At 43.9% G+C, this 20,398-nt stretch overlaps 1 protein-coding gene and 1 long non-coding RNA gene across 7 annotated transcripts in view; one reads left to right on the top strand and one right to left on the bottom strand.

Annotated features, from left to right (window-relative positions):
* The window catches only part of XCR1 (X-C motif chemokine receptor 1), an 87,823-nt gene that overhangs the window by 43,184 nt on the left and 24,241 nt on the right, over positions 1-20,398 (bottom strand). Inside the window, exons 5-7 of one of the 6 annotated variants that reach the window (XM_069560864.1) lie at positions 20,026-20,108; positions 19,206-19,605; positions 18,903-18,974 (exon numbers count right to left, since the gene is read on the bottom strand). The exons of 4 other annotated variants lie outside the window; for them this stretch is intronic. The gene's annotated coding sequence lies outside the window, so the exon portion shown is untranslated. Of the gene's footprint in view, positions 1-10,070; positions 10,335-18,902; positions 18,975-19,205; positions 19,606-20,025; positions 20,109-20,398 lie in introns of those variants that run through there. One more of the 6 variants, XM_069560870.1, reaches the window with a different exon arrangement.
* LOC138424260 (uncharacterized) lies at positions 2,659-14,024 on the top strand. Its single transcript, XR_011250715.1, has 3 exons — positions 2,659-2,897; positions 3,013-3,099; positions 13,393-14,024. It is a non-coding gene; the product is annotated as an uncharacterized lncRNA (long non-coding RNA).

The raw sequence follows: 20,398 nt of genomic DNA, 5'->3' as shown, positions 1-20,398 counted from the left end.
AAACTATGATAAAGTACCACTTCACACTGGTCAGAATGGCAATCATTAAGAAGTCCACACATAACAAATGCTGGGGAGGGTGTGGAGACAAGGAAGCCCTCCCACAGTGCCAGTGGGAATGGATATAGGTGCAGCCACTATGCAAAACAGTGGAGCTTCCTCAGAAAACTAAAACTAGAGTTGCCATATGATTCTGCAACCCCACTTCTGGGATATGCCTGGACAAAACTAGAATTCAGAACGCTACACACACCCCAATGTTCACAGCAGCACTACTCACAATAGCCAAGACGTGGAAACAGCCTAAATGCCCAGCGACAGAGGCATGGATACAGAAGAGGCGGCACACACGATGGCACACTGCTCAGCCATTCTTTAAAAGAATGAAATGATGCCCTTTGCAGCAACGCGGGTGAACCCAGAGACTGCCATACTAAGAGAACTGTCAGAATGAGAAAGACAAATACCTGACGACATCCCTTATACGTGGAGTCTAAAATACGATACAAAGGAACTTAACTACTAAACAGAACATTTTCTGTTTGCGCTTCCTGGGCAGCTCAAACAGTAAAGAATCTGCTTGCAACGTGGGAGACCTGGGTTTGAGCCCTGGGTTGGGAAGATCCCCTGGAGAAGGGCATGGCAACCCACTCCATGTCCAAGGAGAATTCCGCCTCTGTCCCCCTCTGGCAGGCTACCGTTCATGGAGTTGCAAAGAGTCAGACGTGACTGAGTGACTAGCACTTTCACACTTTCGTGAAATAGAGACAGACTTATAGACAGAGAACAGACCTGTGGTTGCCAAGGGGGAGAGGGATGGGGGAGAGCTGAATTGGGAGTTTGGGACTAGCACGTGGAAACTATTTTATACAGAATGGGTAAGTAACAAGGTCCTATTTTATAGCACAGGAAACTGTACTCAGCGTCTTATGTGTGTTAGCCGCTCAGTTGTGTCTGACTCTGCAACCCCACAGGCTGCAGCCTGCCAGGCTCCTCTGTCTGTGGGAAAAGAGTGGGAAAAAAAAAAAAAAAAAAGACAAAAAGTCTTTTTCCTCACTCCTTTCCTAGGTTCTTCTAGTACGTATCTTCTTTTGATTCTTTCTATTTCTTCTGGTATTTGCCTTGATTGATATTTTAAAATAACCTACTACACCCTGTGTGTTCATTTATCAGCTCGAGGCACTATTTATAAACTTTATCTTGACTTGTGAGTAACTTATTCACTTATCCACCCCTTTTCTTCCGCCTCCAAGTCACTGACTGTTGTGTATTTTTACTGCTTCTTATGGTTACCCTTATGATTTTACATCATGCTCAATTTCTATTTATTGACCCATTAATTTTAGCGAGTGATTCTAGATTCTCCACTATGTTAAGACTGGAAGGGCTTCCCTTGTAATGAGCTGGTAAAGAATCCTCCTGCAATGCGGGAGACCTGGGTTTGATCCCTGGGTTGGGAAGATCTCCTGGCGAAGGGAACGGCTACCCTCTCCAGTTTTCTGGCCTGGAGAATTCCATGGTCTGTATAGTCCATGGGGTCACAAAGAGTTGGACACGACTGAGCGAGTTCCACGTTCATGCTTTTCACGCACGATAGGAAAGCAGTACTCCTTCACTCCCCTCTTCTCTCGCTTCTACTCCCATACCCTCTCTCATCCATATCACTTCTTTCACACTGTCAAGCACATGCATTCTGTTTAGTAAAGTTGTCCTCAATGTTTTACCAGTAAGTTAATTCTGATCATTGAAAGCCAATGAACCAACAGTATTTAAAGTACAAAGATCATGTAAATATGATTCCCAACAGAAGCAGCTATTATGTTGAGTTCTGCAGAGGGGAATGTTCCAAGATCAAGGTCAAGTGAGGTTTCTTTTCTTGAACTTCACCAACTATATACAGAAAAACATGATACTTTTTGGTGAGTTTTATACTTGGGCCATGAGATCAACTATCAACTATCAACTACCTCTCTCTATATTTCTCTCCATATATTTTTACAACTTCCTGTTTCTGAAATCTTTAGTTGATTGACGATAAAAGCATATGTCTCCTTCGTAATACAGCTAGTTTTAATTATATTACTTATTACACGCTCCAAACTCTACTGACTTTTGACTAGGCCAACTGCACATCTGGGGTGGAGTTTCTTTTAATCGCATTTCTAGTTTGGTTTTATGGGTTTTAGTTTTCATATCTTTCTCTTTATTGGGCAGTACATCATCAGATAATTTTCTTTTCAGAAGGTGTCTGGGAGTCTGAGTTCCTGCATGCTTTTCTCCTCCACACTGGATCAATAATTTGATAACGCATCAAATTCTAGGTACAAAATTATTTCTTTGATCTTTGAAGGTGACTGCTCCATCTTCAAGCACTGGTGTTGCAGATGAGAAGAATGATGTTAATCATCTTACATTTCTGTTGGCTATGTGTCTCTGTCTGAGTGCATTTAGCATTTCTTCTTATACATAGTACTCTGAAATTACATGAGATTATTTCTACGGATTATTCTTTATTCATTATACTTGGTACTTGGGATCTTTCAAACCGAAACCTCTTTCTCCCGTGCTGGGAGATATTCTTCAATTATTTCTTTCCTCCTCTCCATTTTCACTCTTCCCCTTTTCTGAAACTCTTGTTACGTAAACATTTGCCCATCTGAATCGACCTTTTGTGTATTTTTTCAAGTTATCCACTTGTCAATTTACTCTCTATTCTGCAAGATCTTCTAAACTTTGTAGTGTAGTCTATTGTTTGAATTTTTTCTATTCCATGCACTATAATTATTAAAAATATAGTTCACAAGTGATTTCAAACAAACTCTTTCCTAGTTTCCAGCTGCTCCTTTTTAGAAGACTGTTGTTGTCTTATGGATGCATACTCTTGATTTCTCGTGAGGGTAAGTCCAGTTTAGGGTTTTCTTTTTGTTCTCATTCCCCAGGCGCTCCTCCTCCGGGCTCATTTGTTCTAATTACCTGGCTCAGTCCTTCCTTTTTATTGTTCTGTGTGAATAGGGCCCATCCCTATTTATTTGCACCAGGCTGGGTGTTACTTGAGGTGACTGGGGAGCATTTCCTCTTCTCTGAACAAGAAGGCTGATGGTGAGCATTCTGGGTGTGGAAGGGGAACTGGGGGGCTTCATGTTCATCTGGGAGAGCGGGGAGAAGGCAAGCGGGCTCCACCCGCCCCCACCCTACTGTGAGCCCTAGTCGCTCCCTGTCAGCTTTCATTTATTTGGAAAAATGATTTATCCAGCTTCACCTTTGTGGTACAAACTGCCACTTCTGGTCCACAGCGTTGGTGCTCAGCGGGGAGGGGAGGGCAGTTCCCAAAGCATTTTAGGTGCTTTCCGTCAGTCACCTCCTTTTACACACACTCTGGCCTGTGCACTTGTCAGCTCTGGGGGACTGATGAGAAAGCCCCATCCACCCTGGTCACTAACGCTCACTCTGACGGCTGCTCCCGAAGTGCTATAAGCTCTGCCCTCCAAAATTCAGATTTTACAGACAGTATTCCACCCACTCGCCCTCTTTACAAATTCATCATCATTTGGTCTGCTGCCCTCTTCTCTATACAGTGTTGTGACTGTATCCATCCCTGGAACTCTTAATCTTATTTCCACAAGTTTTCAAAAGAGAGGGGTGATAAATGTGGTTGGCTGTCATCTTGAACTTAAAAAAGTCAACTGTTACTTAAAATAAAATTTCTTTTAAATAAAGCTTAATTTCTTGGTTATAAAGTGATATATATTCATGGTGGATAACCTGGTAAATAATTAAATAATCCAAATATCCACAACTGTCCTAAGCTTTGGGGTAAATTATATTCTAATGACATGATATGGTATAATATTGCATTTTACCAGCTCATTAACCTCCACTTTTGTAACAACACAAATGTTCTCTCTTTATCATATTCTGTTCCAGTTATTTCTGGGTGTTTACAAGGGAAGGCTAAGAGAGCAGCATATCTCTGGAAAACATAGATAGGACACAACGTGGTTTAATAATGTATTATTTATAATATTGAAAATTTGGGAAAATATACAGCAATAAGAAAATAAGTAAATTATGTCAACAAATACTTCCCAAACAAATGGGGGCTTCCCTGGTGGCTCAGTGGTAAAAAATCTGCCTGCCAGTGCAGGAGATGAGAGTTCGATCCCTGAGCTGGGAAGATCCCCTGGAGAAGGAAATAGCAGCCCACTCCAGTATTTTTGCCTGGGAAATCCCATGGACAGAGGAGCCTGGTGGGCTATAGTCCATCAGGTTGCCAAAGAGCCAGACACGACTGCTCAACTAAAACCAACCAACAACAACAAATACTATACAGTTTTCAAAAGTGATATATGTGGGCCGTTGTTAATGATGTGGGGTCATTTTTAAGGTGAAATACTCAGTGAGATAAAGGACATAAAATTGTATATATCACATAATTTTGATGATATAGCACATAACTATTCATATTAATTAGTGTTATCAGTGAGAGAAGAGGTTATAAGCAGTGCTGTTTTCTTCTTTATACCTGCAATGAGTTTGTTTTTAATCTTTTGGTACGTTGGTAGAAAGGGTTTCTACTCTGGCAGCTGTCCTTCCCCATCTACTTCTTTAAAACTGGGGATTTAAGTAATACTTTTTAGAATCTGTCCGCTCAGCTTTCAGTCCACATCCTCCTGCTCCCCACCCATTTCCCATTCACACTGGTTCTGGGGGAAGGGAATCTCTGGTGTCAAGAATTTTCTAGTTCTGCTTTTGACAGCACTTCGCAAAGCAGTACATCTTGTGACATTTGCTCCTTTATTGGTTTGATATCTGCTGGTGTACCTCTGTTTTGTCTTAAAAAAAAAAGCAAACCAAAAAACCACAAACACAAAACTTTGGTGGTTATTACATTTGTTGGGGGGGGGCGGGTGGAGAATTTCAGGTCTGTTGCTACTCCCACATCTTTCCTGGCCTCCTCATGTAAGTAATACACAGGCAAGCGACAGCAGCTCTCACTGATTTCATCCTTTCAGTGAAAAGAGATCCCTGTTTTTTCAGCTTTATATTATTTGGTTCTGTTTTTAATAGCTGTTTACACAAATGTATTGGCTTGAATGGGGTCCTGATTTGACCTACAGTCAAATACTCCTTAAAGTACTAGAAGGTCAGTGAGGAGGATATTACTTAGTTTTCTCTCTACTCTGATACGGCCTGTTGGGTTGGCCTACAGTGTTCCTCTGCCTCAGTCTTGCTCTTGCTTTGGGTCCAAAAGATGGCACAGTCTATCTCCAGTTCTGGGAAGGAAGTGATGAAATGGAATAATGAGGACATCCATTTTGTTGCCTGGAGACCTGGGTTCTGATCTCCCCTATTGACAGTTGTGCAACCTGAGGTAAGTGAAATCTTTAGTTTCCTCCTCTGGGGCAGGAGAGGATGTAAAGGGGAAGAATTTGAAGGCCTTAGTTTGTTTAGTATGGTTTCATTAATAATGGAAATAGCAGCCACCATTCATGAGAACCATGTATGTTTCTGAGCCGGAAACAATTTCTAATCTTGGGGTCACTGCCACCAAGGGAATGATTTTGCCTGGAATATGGATAGGGAACTCAAATCAGAAGCATGGAAGAAGGAGTCCCAGATTAGAGGATATGATATGATTTTTCTATAAATATGAACTGCTGTTAAACGAATCAATAGGACTTGTTCTGATTAGCTATAGCTGTGTAACAAGCCACCCCCAACAGTGGCTTAAAGCAAAACCAACCTGCAGGTGATGGGGCTCAGCAAGGCAGTTTTTGTTCTGTTGGGGGCTGGAGAAAGACAGTGGCTGGGGCAATGGTTATTGTGAAGCCTTCTTCACTCATATGACTACAGCCTTGGCTTAGAAGACTCGAACAGATGGAGCTCAATCTATTCATGTATCCATGTATAGATCTATTCACCCCTCTAGTCTCTCCAAGAGGGCTCCCCAGAAGGGCTTCAGAGTAGCCAGACGCCTTACAGCTGGAACCCTGGAGTGAGTGTCTTAAAGAGACACTGGCAGAAGCTGCACAATCTTTTCTAATCTGACTTTAAAAGTCACACAGCATCACTCCTCCCATGTTCTATTCATTAAGGCAGCCACTGGGCCTGTCCAAGTTCAAGAAGAGAGGACACAGACTCTACTCCTTAATGTGAGGTGTGTCAAAAAATTCACAAGCATGTTTCAAAATTATCACAAGATGCAAGGAAGAATTAATATCAGTATTACATATTTACAAAATGAAACCAAACTCTGATAGTCGCATGACTGCCTGTCTCACAAAGCGTGCAGAGGTGTCCTGCCCGGAGTCCCCTGGCCTAAGTAGAAACCTCTCGTCTATACTGGAGAGGGCAACTAGGAGCCAGAGGACGGGTTCAGGTTCCAATTCTGTTCTGTTGAGCTGTGCAACCCCTGGACATATCCCTTTAGCTTACTGGCCTTGCTTCCCCTGCATATGTTGAAGAGTTGTGTTGAGGCTCTAATGAGAATATGCTTTGTAACAGCAAAGTGTTCCACAGAGCCAGAGATAAACTCCCCACTCCTGTTTCTTGGCTTTTGTGAACATTGATGAAGCCACAGGCCTTGAGAAGCCCCAGTCACATCAAAAGCCTAGACCTCTGGGAATCTTCTGCCTGCTCTGTGTGAGAACTGTTGTTTCTTCTCTGTAGCCCCAGTTCTACTTCACTTTTGTTCTATCGACAAAAGTGGCCTGTTTACTGGGTTCTTCTTGGTGGGATGGAGAACGTGGCATTCATGCCACACATTTGACCAAAGGTATATGTGACTGATTGTAATCACCTCTGCATACTCTTTATGTGATCATTTCTCCAGTGCAGAGGGAAGATCTTTCCTATACCTGACAGCATAAGGCTGGATTCAAGGGGTGAAGTGGACAGCGCTTTGGGACCCACTGAATTTGTGCTGGGCTTAAGGTCTAGTGGCAGAAAGGCTAATGTGAAATGGACAGAGGAGAAATTCTTCACTAACTCTTTAAATTTAGACTTCCAACAAAGACTTGCTATTATTTTAAGGGGCCAAGTTTGCTTCTTCTAAAAACATTAAAAATAGTCAATTCAATTCCCTCCTCATTTACTGACTACCTACTCTGGACAGAATAGCTGCCAAATGGCAAATAGTTCAGTCTCTCAGCGCTCCCTCTTTACTAGAGAGGATCTAGAAAGCCGGCTGCATGCAGGACCTGTGATTTAGCAAGGGAGGAATAACATATGACTGACTTATGAAACTGTCTGAAAGTGGAGGGGCACGGTTATACAAGTTTTAAGTTTAATTTCACCTTCGTCATCCATTGTCCTGTTACCATGCACTGTCACACAAACCTACACTGATGAATTTTAAATTGGTTCCATATTGATGGAAAGTCATTTGGCATACATATGAAAACCCTAAAATATGTTAATACTATAACCCAGAAATTCCAGTTATCCTAAGCAAAAATCACGGATGGCCACTGCAGCGATACTTAGAAGAGAAACTCTGACTCTTAAACACTCAGCTCTACATGACTTTGGACAAAGCAAGAACAGTTAACGTCTGTATAGTGCTTATATGAGCCAGACACTGTTTTAAGTACTAAACATATTTTCACTATTCACGGAACCCAGTGAGGATTAACCCCATTTTATAGATAAGGAAAGTAGGGCTCAGAGAAGTTGATTTTCTTAAGGTCACCAGGCCAGGATTTCAACACAGGTGGTTCAACTGCACAGCCCACAGCTTTAATCATTGTTCTCTACTTCCTCAAATAAACCACAGTCCATACACATCAAAAAGACACTATACACAGCCTCACACCATACACAAAAATAAACTCCAAATGGCTTAAAGATAAGTATAAGACAGTCCATTATGAAGGAGATCAACTCTGGGATTTCTTTGGAAGGAATGATGCTATAGCTGAAACTCCAGGACTTTGGCCACCTCATGTGAAGAGTTGACTCATTGGAAAAGACTGATGCTGGGAGGGATTGGGGGCAGGAGGAGAAGGGGATGACAGAGGACGAGATGGCTGGATGGCATCACTGACTCGATGGACGTGAGTCTGAGTGAACTCCGGGAGTTGGTGATGGACAGGGAGGCCTGGTGTGCAGCGATTCATGGGGTCGCAAGGAGTCGGACACGACTGAGTGACTGAACTGAACTGAACTGAACTGATAAGACAGGACACCATAAAAGTCTTAGACGAGAACACAGGCAAAACATTCTCTGACATAAATTGTACCACTGTTTTCTTAGGTCGGTCCCTTAAGGCAATAGAAATAAAAGCAAAAATAAACAAATGGTGCCTAGTCAAACTTAATACAGAAAAGAAAACCATTAAAAAAAGATGAAAAGACAATCTATGGAATGGAATAAAATATTTGCAATTGATGTGACTGACAAAGTCTTTATTTCCAAAATATACATTTAGCTCATACAACTCAATAACACAGAACCAAACAACTCAGTCAAGAAATAGGAAGAAGACGTAAGTAGGCATTTCTCCGAAGACATACAGATGGCCAGTAAGCACATGAAAAGATGCTCAACATCACCAATTGTTAGAGATGCAAGTCACCTCCAACCGGTTTGAATGGCCATCATCGGAACTCTACAGGGAATTCTCTCGTGGTCCAATAGTGAAGACCGTGTTCCCAATGCGGGTGACAAGGGTTCAATCACTGGTCAGTGAGCTAGATCCCACAAGCTGCAACTGAGAGTGTGCATGCCACAACTAAAGAACCCAGGATCAAAGATCTTCCACAACTGTGACCCAGTGCGATCAAATAAACAAATAAACGTTAAAAAAAAAAAACAGTCTACAAATAACAAACGCTAAAGAGGGTGTGCAGACAAGGAATCCTTCCATACTGCTGGTGGGAGTGCACATTGATGCAGCCACTATGGAAAACAGTGTAGAAGTTCCTCAAAAAGCTAAATATAAGAGTTGCCATATGACCCTGCAATCCCACTTCTGAACACACAGGCAGACAAAACTCTAACTCGAAAAGATCCACGCACCCCAGTGTGCTGCAGCACTGCTTACAACAGCCAAGACGCGGAAGCAACCGAAACACCCGCTGACCGGTAAGCGGATGAAGACGGTGACACGCACGTGTAATGGAATGCTGTTCAGCCTCGAAAAATGAAACAGTGCCGTTTGCAGTGCCATGGGTGAACCTAGAGAGTATCATACTAAGTCAAGTAAGTCAGAACCAGAACGACGAGGACCATATGATATCACTTATATGTGGAATCCAAAACATACACATGAACACAAATATGAAACAAAAACAGACTCACAGATACAGAGAACAGACCGGTGGTGACCAAAAAGGACATGGGGGTGGGGGAGGGACAGTCTGGGGTTTGGGATTAGCAGATGCAAACTACTGCATACAGGGCGGACAAACAGCAAGGTCCTATTGCGCCGCACAGGGAACTGTATTTGATATACTGTGATAAACCATAATGGGGAGGAATATGGGAAAGAATGCATACATGTATATGTAACTGAATTATTTCGCTATACAGTAGAAATTAAACACTGTAACTCAACTATACCTCAATAAAATAAAATTTAAAAAAATGATGTTCTAGAAGAACACAGGAAAATGTAGATAAGATCAAAATGACAAAGCGGCTTACAGAGCAATACAGTCAGTCTGATTCTTACTCGTTTCAAGGTATATACAATGGACAAGAGAAAGCATAGAAAACGCTCCATCAAGATGGAGGGATTGTGTTTTAATTTTTTTCTTTCATAGATTTTCTATAATGACTGTTTCTTGCTTTTGAAGCAAAAAAAAAAAATGTGAAGGATCACAGTCATTTAGTTATTCAGTTGAAATGGTGGGAGGCGGGGAGGAGCAGGGGCAGTTGGGGATTGGGGAGGGCACGAAGGCTCCATGAAAGAGGGGGTGTTTGGGCCTTGGAATGGCACCAAATTCACTAGGTAAGCAACCGAGGACATGATGGTGGCTCTCTGCTGCTCTGCAACCCTCTTTTGCTTAGGGGCATGGAGTCACAGCCTCCTCTTGGAATCTTTCCTGCAGTCTCTTTGCTGCCATACCTGCATCCTTTCTCTTGGGGAGGGGTGTGGAATGCAGTGGTGGTTTCCATGGTGCTGTTCCAGAGAGAATGAGTCGTCCTGCTCAGGCCACACTGTCTCCGTGACACCCCCGACTTGAGGCGGGGATGGGGTTCTGTGGAAAATGGCTGCGGTTTGCAGAAGCAACTCTGGAAACATCTGTAATCTTCCATTGCTGGAAATGACTGTGCTTCACGCTGAGGTGGGATGGCTTAGGTGTTAAAAGCGGGCTCCGCCACGAGTACTCTGAGACCACAGAAAGAGACCCCCCCAGGGGCACATGGAGTGGCTGTTTCAGGGCTGGCCCTGTGATGAGAGTCGGCTGCACACTTCCCCTGTGGGCTGAGTCCCTACAATGCATCTCAGGGGCTCTGGACCCCATAGAGAACTTCAGACATCATTCACAGAGATGAGAACAAGCTGTATCTGGCAGGTTCACCAAAAAAACATCCCCTCTAACTGAACAAAAGGCATCCAATCACTCCAGCAGGAAAGCAATCTCTCAGGTCTGGAAAAAATTCCCTCTGTGTCATCCATTGGTCACCAGCAGCTCCCTAATCATTTCCTTTTGGAAACTGACTGTGGAATCTCCCGCAGAATTTAGGGAAGAAGACCCAAGCCTTGCCCAGTTCTTAGTGCCTTGCCATCACCTATGTAAGGGAAAATTTTAAAACTCAGCTTTCCTGGTGGCCAAGAAAGCAAAGAAACTTCCTCCCTTGCTTTGATGCATGAGAAGCCTGATGTTGGTGAATCCTCTGTCCCTTAAGATGGAACTTAAGTATCTGTAAGAGCTAAGGAAAGCCTTTTGCAGCTTTAAAACCCAGGAATGTTGTTTAAGTGCTCAATGTTTTTGAGATCTCTTTGAAAGATAAACACCAAGTAAAACAGCTCCCCTATCTCTTTGTCACCATGGAGTTCAGTCTGGGCACCTGCTCTAAGCTGTACCTGTCAGCTTGTCACGGTGATGAAAGTCACTCAGTCGTGTCTGACTCTTTGCGACCCCATGGACTTTACATTCCATGGAATTCTCCAGGCTAGAATACTGGAGTGGGTAGCCTTTCCCTTCTCCAGGGGATTTTCCCAACCCAGGGATCGAACCCAGGTCTCCTGCATTGTGGGCAGATTCTTTACCAGCTGAGCCACAAGCAAAGCCCAAGAATACTGGAGTGGGTAGCCTATCCCTTCTCCAGCAGATCTTCTGGACCCAGGAATCAAACCAGGGTCTCCTGCATTACAGGCGGATTCTTTACCAACTGAACTATTAGGGAATCCTGCTTGTCACAGAGACAAAGGCAATTCAGATAGAGGCAGTTAGCTAGCACAGCGGCCCCTGCCTCCCAGTTAGCAGGTGAGCTTGGGTGAAGTATGAGAGAACGCGCAGCAAATGGTGCTGCCCGGGCCTCCCACTGTACGACAAGCTGCCATCCGTCTTAGGTACACGTTCACAATGGGTTGTAGTCACTAGGTAGTACCAGAATGAGAAGCTTTCCTTCCGCCTTTGTAATCTCATCAGTGGGTGCCTGTGACACATTCTGTAATCTGGTTTAACGTGTATTCGATAGGAAGCCTGGTTTCTTTCCTTTCCACGTATGTGGAGAGGATTCTCTGGGCTGGCAGGAGGTCTAATTTTCCCCAGTATCTGTGAGCAGCAGATTTGCAGCTGGTTCAAAGGCTGTCCATGGCCTGATGCTAGTTACCCTGGCTTGTGGGCAACCCTCCAGCGCAGCGTACTTCATGCTTCAGGACACCTTCACTCAGGAATACACAGTTCCCTTTCTCTGTTTGCTGTCCCCTAGGGCAGCCCTAAGTCGCACCTTCCCAGTGCCACAGGGATAGGACGGTGGCCCTTGTCCCAGCAGTCCCTCCCCCAAAGGCTGGCAGCTCTGGGTTGAATTTAGTAACCAGGCTCGTCTCCCGTCTTACAGGCCTGCCACACAGTGCTTCCAGGCCTTTCTGGCCAGGGCTGTCCAAGGCCGAGATGCTGCCAGATTTATCACCGGTGCTAGGGCATCTGTGCCAACAGGGCCCTGACATACATCAGCGAGGCACCAGCCTGCCCTCCCACTTGGAGAGCTGGGCCAGCGGGTGGCAAGGAGGTGTGCTTTGTGGTACCCTCCACTTTGGCAGGAAGATCCTGTGCCTGGCAGGGTAAGGAGACCACACCAGCGCTCAGCTGTCAACTCTGCTGGCCCTTCAAAGGCAGAGGTGACTCACTCTCCAAGACATTCTTTATGTAAAGATCTCTGAGCCCAAACCTGGCTCTTTCCAGGATGTTGGCTGGCGCGGTGAGTAAATGAGAATGGAGGGCAGGCAACACAGGCTCTGGAAGATTCTGGGCCCCCTTCTTCTCTAGCTGTTGTTCTCTTTTCCTCTGTGGGCGTAATCCAGAGAGAAACCAGGGCTTAGTTTTCCTTCGAGCCATTTTGACACAGCTTCTTGCTGCCCACGGAGGTGCACTGTGTTAACATCCCTAAGAAATCCTAGCCCCCTCTTTTCACCCTGTTCAGGGCTGTAAACTCTAGGATAACTCATTACAGGGTCTGACCCCAAATCATTCATATGTGGCCTTGGAGGGGGGCCACGGGGAGAGGTCTGTGTTTTGGTCACATGCCAAGTCATACGCAAGGATGAGGATGCATTCTTGAGGACAGATTCAGGGGAAAAAAAAAAATTGTCACCCCCTCAGTCTGTTCTTGATCTTAGCTCCTTCTCACTTTCTCATGAAGACAGAACGTATCGATTTCTTCTCTTCTCTCTAAAAAAAAAGAAAAAGGACTTCCTCTCAAGATTCTGGTGATTGGTTTGAGGATCCTTTTGGAGTGAGAAGAATTAAGGTGAAGAAACACAATTTCAAGGGCACACCTTATTATACACAATAGATATACCCCAGAATAACGATTTCTGTGCGGGCAATTCCTTTTCAAATGCAGGAGGTAGGCTCTACTATGAAGTCTCGTAATACGCCTGCTTGAGAGGAAAGCATCCAGGGATAACAGGATCACTGATCCAACCACTTCCCCATTTTGAAAGCTGAGCTGTTTACATCCTGGATGCTCCTCTTCAGCGCTTTAAAAAAATACTGTGTTTTGCTGCACCATCCTGAGCTACCTGTCTTCACTCTGTGATGATAAAAGTAACGCATGCTCAAAGTATCGTTTTTTATACAGAAGCTTTTTGTTCGAGTGTATTCAAATGTATCCGCCTTTTCCTTTATGATTTGCATTTCCTTTACGCATTGTATTTCTGTGGCAGCCTGCATACACGGCCGCACTGTTTTTGATCCGATTGTCCTCCTTCTGTGCAGTGGGTCTCTGCAGCCCCTCCTGTTAGGAGGGGCACTGCCTCCATCCTTCCTCAGTCTCACTGCTTGCTCCGGCCAAGGGAATGCAGTGGAAGCGATGCTATGGCAGTGGTGAGCGCAGAGGGCAGCTCTCTCTAGCAGTTCCGCCCGCCGCCATGGAAATGAACCCCAGCTGGCCTCCTGGAGGATGAGATCCTATGGCCCCGACGCCCGTGGCCCCAGCCAATTGCCCGTCTCCAGTTAACTGGCAGCTGGCCACGGTTCACCGGGAGTCCCGCAAGGACCATAAGCACTGTCCAGATAAAGCCAGTCTGAACGGCCAACCCACAGAATCATCAACAGCAAAAGATGGGTGTTTCAAGCCATTAAGCCTGGGACTGGTTGTTTAGGCAGAAATCTTTAAGTAAAACATGTCTTGCTGAAGAGAGTCTTTTTGGTCTTGAGATCCTAAAGGGAATTCTATAATTCTTTTCTCAAAGTTTCTTCAGTTTGCTTTTCACACCAATGTACCATACTCAATCTGGAATTATTTTTCTGTATGAGGTAAAGACCTAATCTATATCTGCTCATTGCTTCCTATATTTTTGAATGCTTGAAATATTTCATAATAAATATTAAAGTCATTTAAAAACACAGTGACTACTGAAAATTTAGAGAAATACAACAAAAATGAACTCAAAACTTCGCCAATAGTAACACAACTTAGCAATAACCATTTTTAATGTTATGAGGTATTTTCTTCTGATCTTTTTTCAGGGGGTAGGTGAAATAGATATCAAACTGTTTACCATTCTTTTTTCACTTTGCACTGCATCACATTTCCCTATGTCATTTAGTTCTCCAAAATAATTTTTAAGATCACATACAGTTCGTCATACGGGTATACTTTATTAACCAGGGACATATTGTTAGGCACTTGGGCTGTCTCCCACTGTTCAGTATGAATGTTAGTACAGCATTGAATATTCCTGTACAAATATCTCTGATTAGTTCTTTAGGATCATATTTAGAAATGCTCCTGGGTGAAAAGGTAAGAACCATTTTAAGAGCTAATGTGCAGTTAGTGAAAGATATGCTCCAGAAAGGCTATGTCAGTTTCCACCCGCCTCCACTGCCTGTCAATGAGCAGGTCCATCCAACCACATGCTCCATCCCCACGCTTTTGCTAAGATGAATAATCCAACCTCAGCTGATTCATTTAGTCAGAACAAGGTCACACTGTGATGAGAACACAAAAAGTGGAAGAAGTACATAGCAAGAAGGAAAAGTCTGTGACAATGAGAATGTATAGTTTCAGCTCCTCCTCTTAAATTTATTTGACAAAGATACTGTCCCAGTTCACTGTCGCCATCCCTGCCCTACTACACACAGCGTGAACCAAGAGTCAGGAACAGATGTTCGGGAGTCAGGAAGGATTCCAACTGAGCTGATCCTCAGAGCAAAAGAACACACAGGGGCATCAGCCTCTGCTCAGGAGGGTGCACCAGAGTGGGCAGATGATTGATCCTATCAGTGTCTGTTATTAGCCAGAGGCTGGGAACCCAAAAGTGACCAGCCTACAGAGAAAATTTCTAGTCATGAAGATAAGAGCTCTTATAGGACTCAGCTGCAGGGCACCAACAAAGCCCAGGGACGTGCGCTGCATGTAGCTCGGGATATCAGGGACAGCCTCTCAGAAGAAGGGGTGTCCAGGGTGGTCCTTGAGGAGTAAGCAGGGCTTAGCCAGGCAAAGAGAGGAGCAGCCTAGGCTCTAGGTAATTACAGGATATCCACAGTGCAAGGCAAAAGCTGGAGAGCTGGTGGAAGGGAGATGGGGAGGAGAAAGGGGCCTGGTCATGGAAAACTTCCCATAACTTGCCATGAAGTCACATTCTTTACAAGACCCTGTCTGATCTGGTCTCGCCACGTTTCAGACCCCATCTCCTACTCCTCCCCCACCCCAAACACTCTGCTTCAGTCACGAGCCTCTCTGCTGCTCTTCAACCACACTTCCCCCTCAACCTTTGTACCTCCTCTTCTATCTGCCCAGAATGTTCTCCCCCCAGATCTGCATATGGCTTCTAGAAACAGAAAGTCTAAACAGACCTATAACTAGAAAGGAGATTTAATCAGCAATCAAAATATTCTTGATAAAGAAGAGCCCTAGATTGGATGACTTCACCAGTGAGTTCTACTAAACATTTAAAGGAGAATTAATACCAATCCTTCTTAAACTCTTAAGAGGCCAGCATTATCCATTATACCAAAGCCAGATGAAGAGACAAGAAAACTGCCAACTAATATCCCTTATGAATACTGATGCAAAAACCCTCAACAAAATACTAGTAAACCAAATTACCAGCATGTTAAAAGGATTGGAAGTCATGTATGGATGTGAGAGTTGGACTGTGAAGAAAGCTGAGTGCAGAAGAATTGATGCTTTTGAACTTTGGTGTTGGAGAAGACTCTTGAGAGCCCCTTGGAGTGCAAGGAGATCCAACCAGTCCATCCTAAAGGAAATCAGTCCTGGGTGTTCATGGAAGAACTGATGTTGAAGCTGAAACTCCAATACTTTGGCCACCTGATGCAAAGAACTGACTCATTTGAAAAGACCTTGATGTTGGGAAAGATTGAGGGCAGGAGGAGAAGGGAATGACAGAGGATGAGATGGTTAGATGGCATCACCAACTCAATCTACACGAGTTTGGGTAATGGGAGTTGGTGATGGACAGGGAGGCCTGGCATGCTGCAGTTCATGGGGTCGCAAAGAGTCGGACACGACTGAGTGACTGAACTGAATTGAAAAGGATTATTACACCATGACCAAGTGAGATTTGTTCTTGGAATGCAATTATGGCTCAACATATGAAGCTGAATCAATATAATATGTCACATTAACAGAATGAAGGAAAAAACCCACATGATCATCTCAATTAATGGAGAAAAAGCTCTTGACAAAATTCAACACTCTTTAACATCTTTTCATGATAAAAACACTTGACAAGCTAGGAATAGAAGGCATGTGTCTCAACGAAATAAAGGCCACATATAAAAAACCCACAGCTAACATCATACTCAATGGTGAAAAAAAAAAAGCTTTTCCTCTAAGATTAGAAACAAGAAAAAGATGTCCACTTCTGCCATTTCTACTTAACATTAGAATTGGCAGTTTTAGACAGCTAAGAAAAAAAAAAGTACATGCAAATTGGAAAGAAATAAAATTATCTCTGTTCACAGATGACAGTAAATTTTTTTTTTTTACTTCTTACTTTTCAATTTGGATGCACTTTTCTTAAAATTGGAAAGTAAGAAGTAAAATTATCTCTGTTCACAGATGACATGGGCTGTTCCCTGGTAGCTCAGCTGGTAAAGAATCTGTCTGCAATGCAGGAGACCCCAGTTTGATTCCTGGTTGGGAAGATCCACCGAAGAAGGGACAGGCTACCCACTCTCATATTCTTGGGCTTCCCTGGTGGCTCATCTGGTAAAGAATCCACCTGCAATGTCAGAGACCTGGGTTCGATCCCTGGGTTTGATCCCTGGGTTGGGAAGATCTCCTGGAGAAGGGAACTGCTACCCACTCAAGTACTGTGGCCTGAAGAATTCCATGGATGTATAGTTCATGGGGTTGCAAAAAGCTGGACACGACTAAGTGGCTTTCACTTGAACAGATGACATGATCTTATATACAGAAAATTCTCTCTCTCTCTCACACACATACACATCAACTGTTAGAACTAGCAAGTGAATTTAGCAGAGTTGCAGAATATAAAATCAACACCCTCAAATTAGTTGCACATCTATACGCTAACAACTGAACAACCTGGAAAGGAAATTAAGAACGCAGCTACATGTAGGACAGCATCAAAAAGAGTAAAACACTTCTATGGAGATGAAAGGCTTGTGAACTGGAGACGACTGTTGCTAAAAGAAATTAAAGAAGATACCAATAAATGTAAGAATATCCTGTGTTCATATATTCAATGTTAATATTGTCAAGATGTCAATACTACCCAAAGTGACCTACAAATTCAAAATCCCAATGACATTTTTTTTTTCAGAAATGGAAAAATTCACAATAAAATATATGTGGACTCTCAAGGAACCTCGAATAACCAAAATAATTTTGAAGAAGAACTAAAAAGTCCCACACTTCCTGATTTCATAACTTACTATATACAAAGCTACACTAATCAAAACAGTATGGTAACACACGTATCAACGGACTATAACAGAGAACCTAGAATTAAACTCTCACAAATGATTTTTAACAAGAGAGTCAAGACCCTTTGTTATGAATTGAATTGTGTCCTAACAAATGCATGTGTTGAAGTTACAACCCTAGTTGGAACCCTAGGACTTCATAAGGTAAACATATTTGGACAGAAGGTCTTTAAAGAGGTGATTAAGTTAAAATGAGCCCTTTAGAGTGGAACCTTAATTCAATATGATTGGTGTTTATAAGGAGGAAGATATATGGTGGGGGCAGGGGCAGGGGGCACAGAAGAATGATCTTGTGAAGAGATCGTAAAAGGGCAGCCCTCTGCAAGCCAAGAAGACAGACTTCAGAGGAAATGTAGGTTCTTGGACTTCCAGCCTCCAGAACTGTGAGGAAATAAATTTCTGTTGCTTAAGTCACCCAATCTGTGGTATTTTGTTATGACAGCCTAGAAAATTAAAACAACATTCAGTGGAGGTTAGGACAGTCTTCTCAGTAAATTGTGTTTGGAAAATTAGATATCCACCTGCAGAAGAATGAAACTGGACCTTTACTTTTTACACTAAATTTAAAAAATTGACTCAAAATGGATCACGGACTCTGAGAGGAAACATAGGGAAACGTTCATAACAATGGATTCGGCAATGAATTTGCCTTATTTCCTAAATACGGCAAACTGCATTTCATCAGAATTTAAAACTTTTGTTCATCAAAGGATATTATCAATGAATTGAAAAAGCAACCCACAGAATGGGAGAAAATATTTGCAACTCACATATCTGATAAGGGATTAATATCCACTATATACAGAGAATTTGTAAGATTTAACGATGACAACAACCCAATCATGATTTTAATACGGGCAAAGGATCTGAACAGACATTTCTGCAAAGATGATATACAAATGGCCAATAAGCACATGAAAATATGCTCACTGTCACTAATCACTAGGGAATTACAAATCAAGCCTACACTGAGATGCCACCTCACACCCATTAGCACAGCTATTATCAAAATACCCGAGACTAACACGTGTTTTGGAGGATATGCAGAAACGGGAGCCCTTGTGCACTGCTAGTGGGAATGTGATGGGTGCAGCTGCTATGGAAAAAGTAAGGCAGTTGCTCAGAAAAATTAAGAATAGAATTTCCAAATGACTGAACAGTTCTTCTTCTGGCTATATATTCAAAAGAACTGAAAGCAGGGACTCAGATATTTGAACACCAATGTTCATAGCAGCATTACTCACAAAAAAGGTGAAAACAACCTAAATGTCTGTCAACAGACGGATGGATAGAATGTGGTATATACACACCGTGGAATAGCTTTAGAGAGGAATGAAAGTCTGACACACGCCACAACCAGGATGAATCTTGAAGACGCTGTGCTAAGTTTAAAAAGACAGAGACAAAGGGACAAACGCTGCATGATTCTCCTTGTAAAAGGTACCTAGAGTACACAGGCAAAGACGGGAGGTTGAAGCAGCAGTCATCAGAGACTGATGACGGGGACTTTGGGGTTTACTGGTGTTTGGCTGCATGGTTTGTGGGATCTCCGTTCCCCTTCCAGAGGAACTAAAATCCCTGTGCCCCCCGCAGTGGGAGTGTAGGGTCCTAACCGTGAGACCACCAGGTAAGTCCTGATAATGGAGGCATTTTAGTGCTTTATGTCTAGCTGGTGTGGTGTTTCAGTCGGGGAAGATGAAGCCGTCCTGGAGATGGATGGTGATGGCGGCAGCACAAAAATGTGACTGTGCTTCATGTCGCTGATCTGCACACGCAAAAATGGTTAGAGACCATCTTCAAAACTTGGATGTTTGGGGCAATATGTTACCAAACTTTGGAACTTATTTAAACTTTCTGTTTGAGCTGGCTCTGGCAGGAGCAGGGAGGATACCACCTGGTTCCTGTCAGGCTACCATTGAAGTGAGGCTTCTGTTGACACCCAGGGTGGGCAGACTCCTTATTTCTGCCTGCAGAGGTGGGGGTCCCGGCTGCCTCCAGGAATTCCACTGGTACCTGCTGGCCAAGAAGGGGTAGAAGTGCCTCGTTATTGCCTCCAAATGGCTCCCACTCACTACAAGGTGGATGGGGTGATGGCCTTTTTACCCCTTACAATGGTGAAAGCCCTCACTCCCCAAGAAGCCTCCTTTGTCAGGATGGGTGAGGGCAGCGGGCTTCTGTGAGAAGGGGTGGAGGTAAAGGCTCCCCACATGGTCCCCTCTGACTTCTAAGGAGGGGGGATCTCATTACAGCCCCGTGCAGATGAAAGCCCCCTCCCTCCTGGGCGTCCGCTGACGCCACCCCAGCAGGAAAGCCGAGGAGCGCAGGGTCTGGTGGGAGCTCTCTCCCTCCCTGCCTGCTGGCGTCTCCTGTTTCCGGCCTCTTCAGCTCCCATGTCGGCATACATGAGGCCAAAAGAGAACCCAGGGAGCTCACCGCCATGTTGCTTCTCGGTCCTGGGGTACTGGTCAGTCTGCCGCCGGCTCTCTGAGGCAGGAGGGAAACAGGCAGTGCATGCCCTTCAAGAATGACACGGTTGGTGAGGAAAACTGGAGACAGCAGAAACTGGTTCAAGCTGACTGGGTCCAAGATGGTGGAAGATTTGACTTCTGGTAGACCCTGAGCCTCACTACATGCTCATTGTCATATATTACCCTAAGCTCGAAGACACAGCCACGGGCACCAAGACAGTGCCAAGGCCAACCGTCAAAGGTCAAAAGTGGGCCAATTCCTGGACACCGCCACCTTTCCCTGAAACAGGTGAAATAGTCCTTTCACTCGTCAACCTATGAGATTACTGAGTCCACAA

This window comes from Ovis canadensis, chromosome 19, assembly GCF_042477335.2.
Source record: "Ovis canadensis isolate MfBH-ARS-UI-01 breed Bighorn chromosome 19, ARS-UI_OviCan_v2, whole genome shotgun sequence".
NCBI lineage: Eukaryota > Metazoa > Chordata > Mammalia > Artiodactyla > Bovidae > Ovis > Ovis canadensis.
This window is presented reverse-complemented; position numbering and strand designations above follow the sequence as displayed.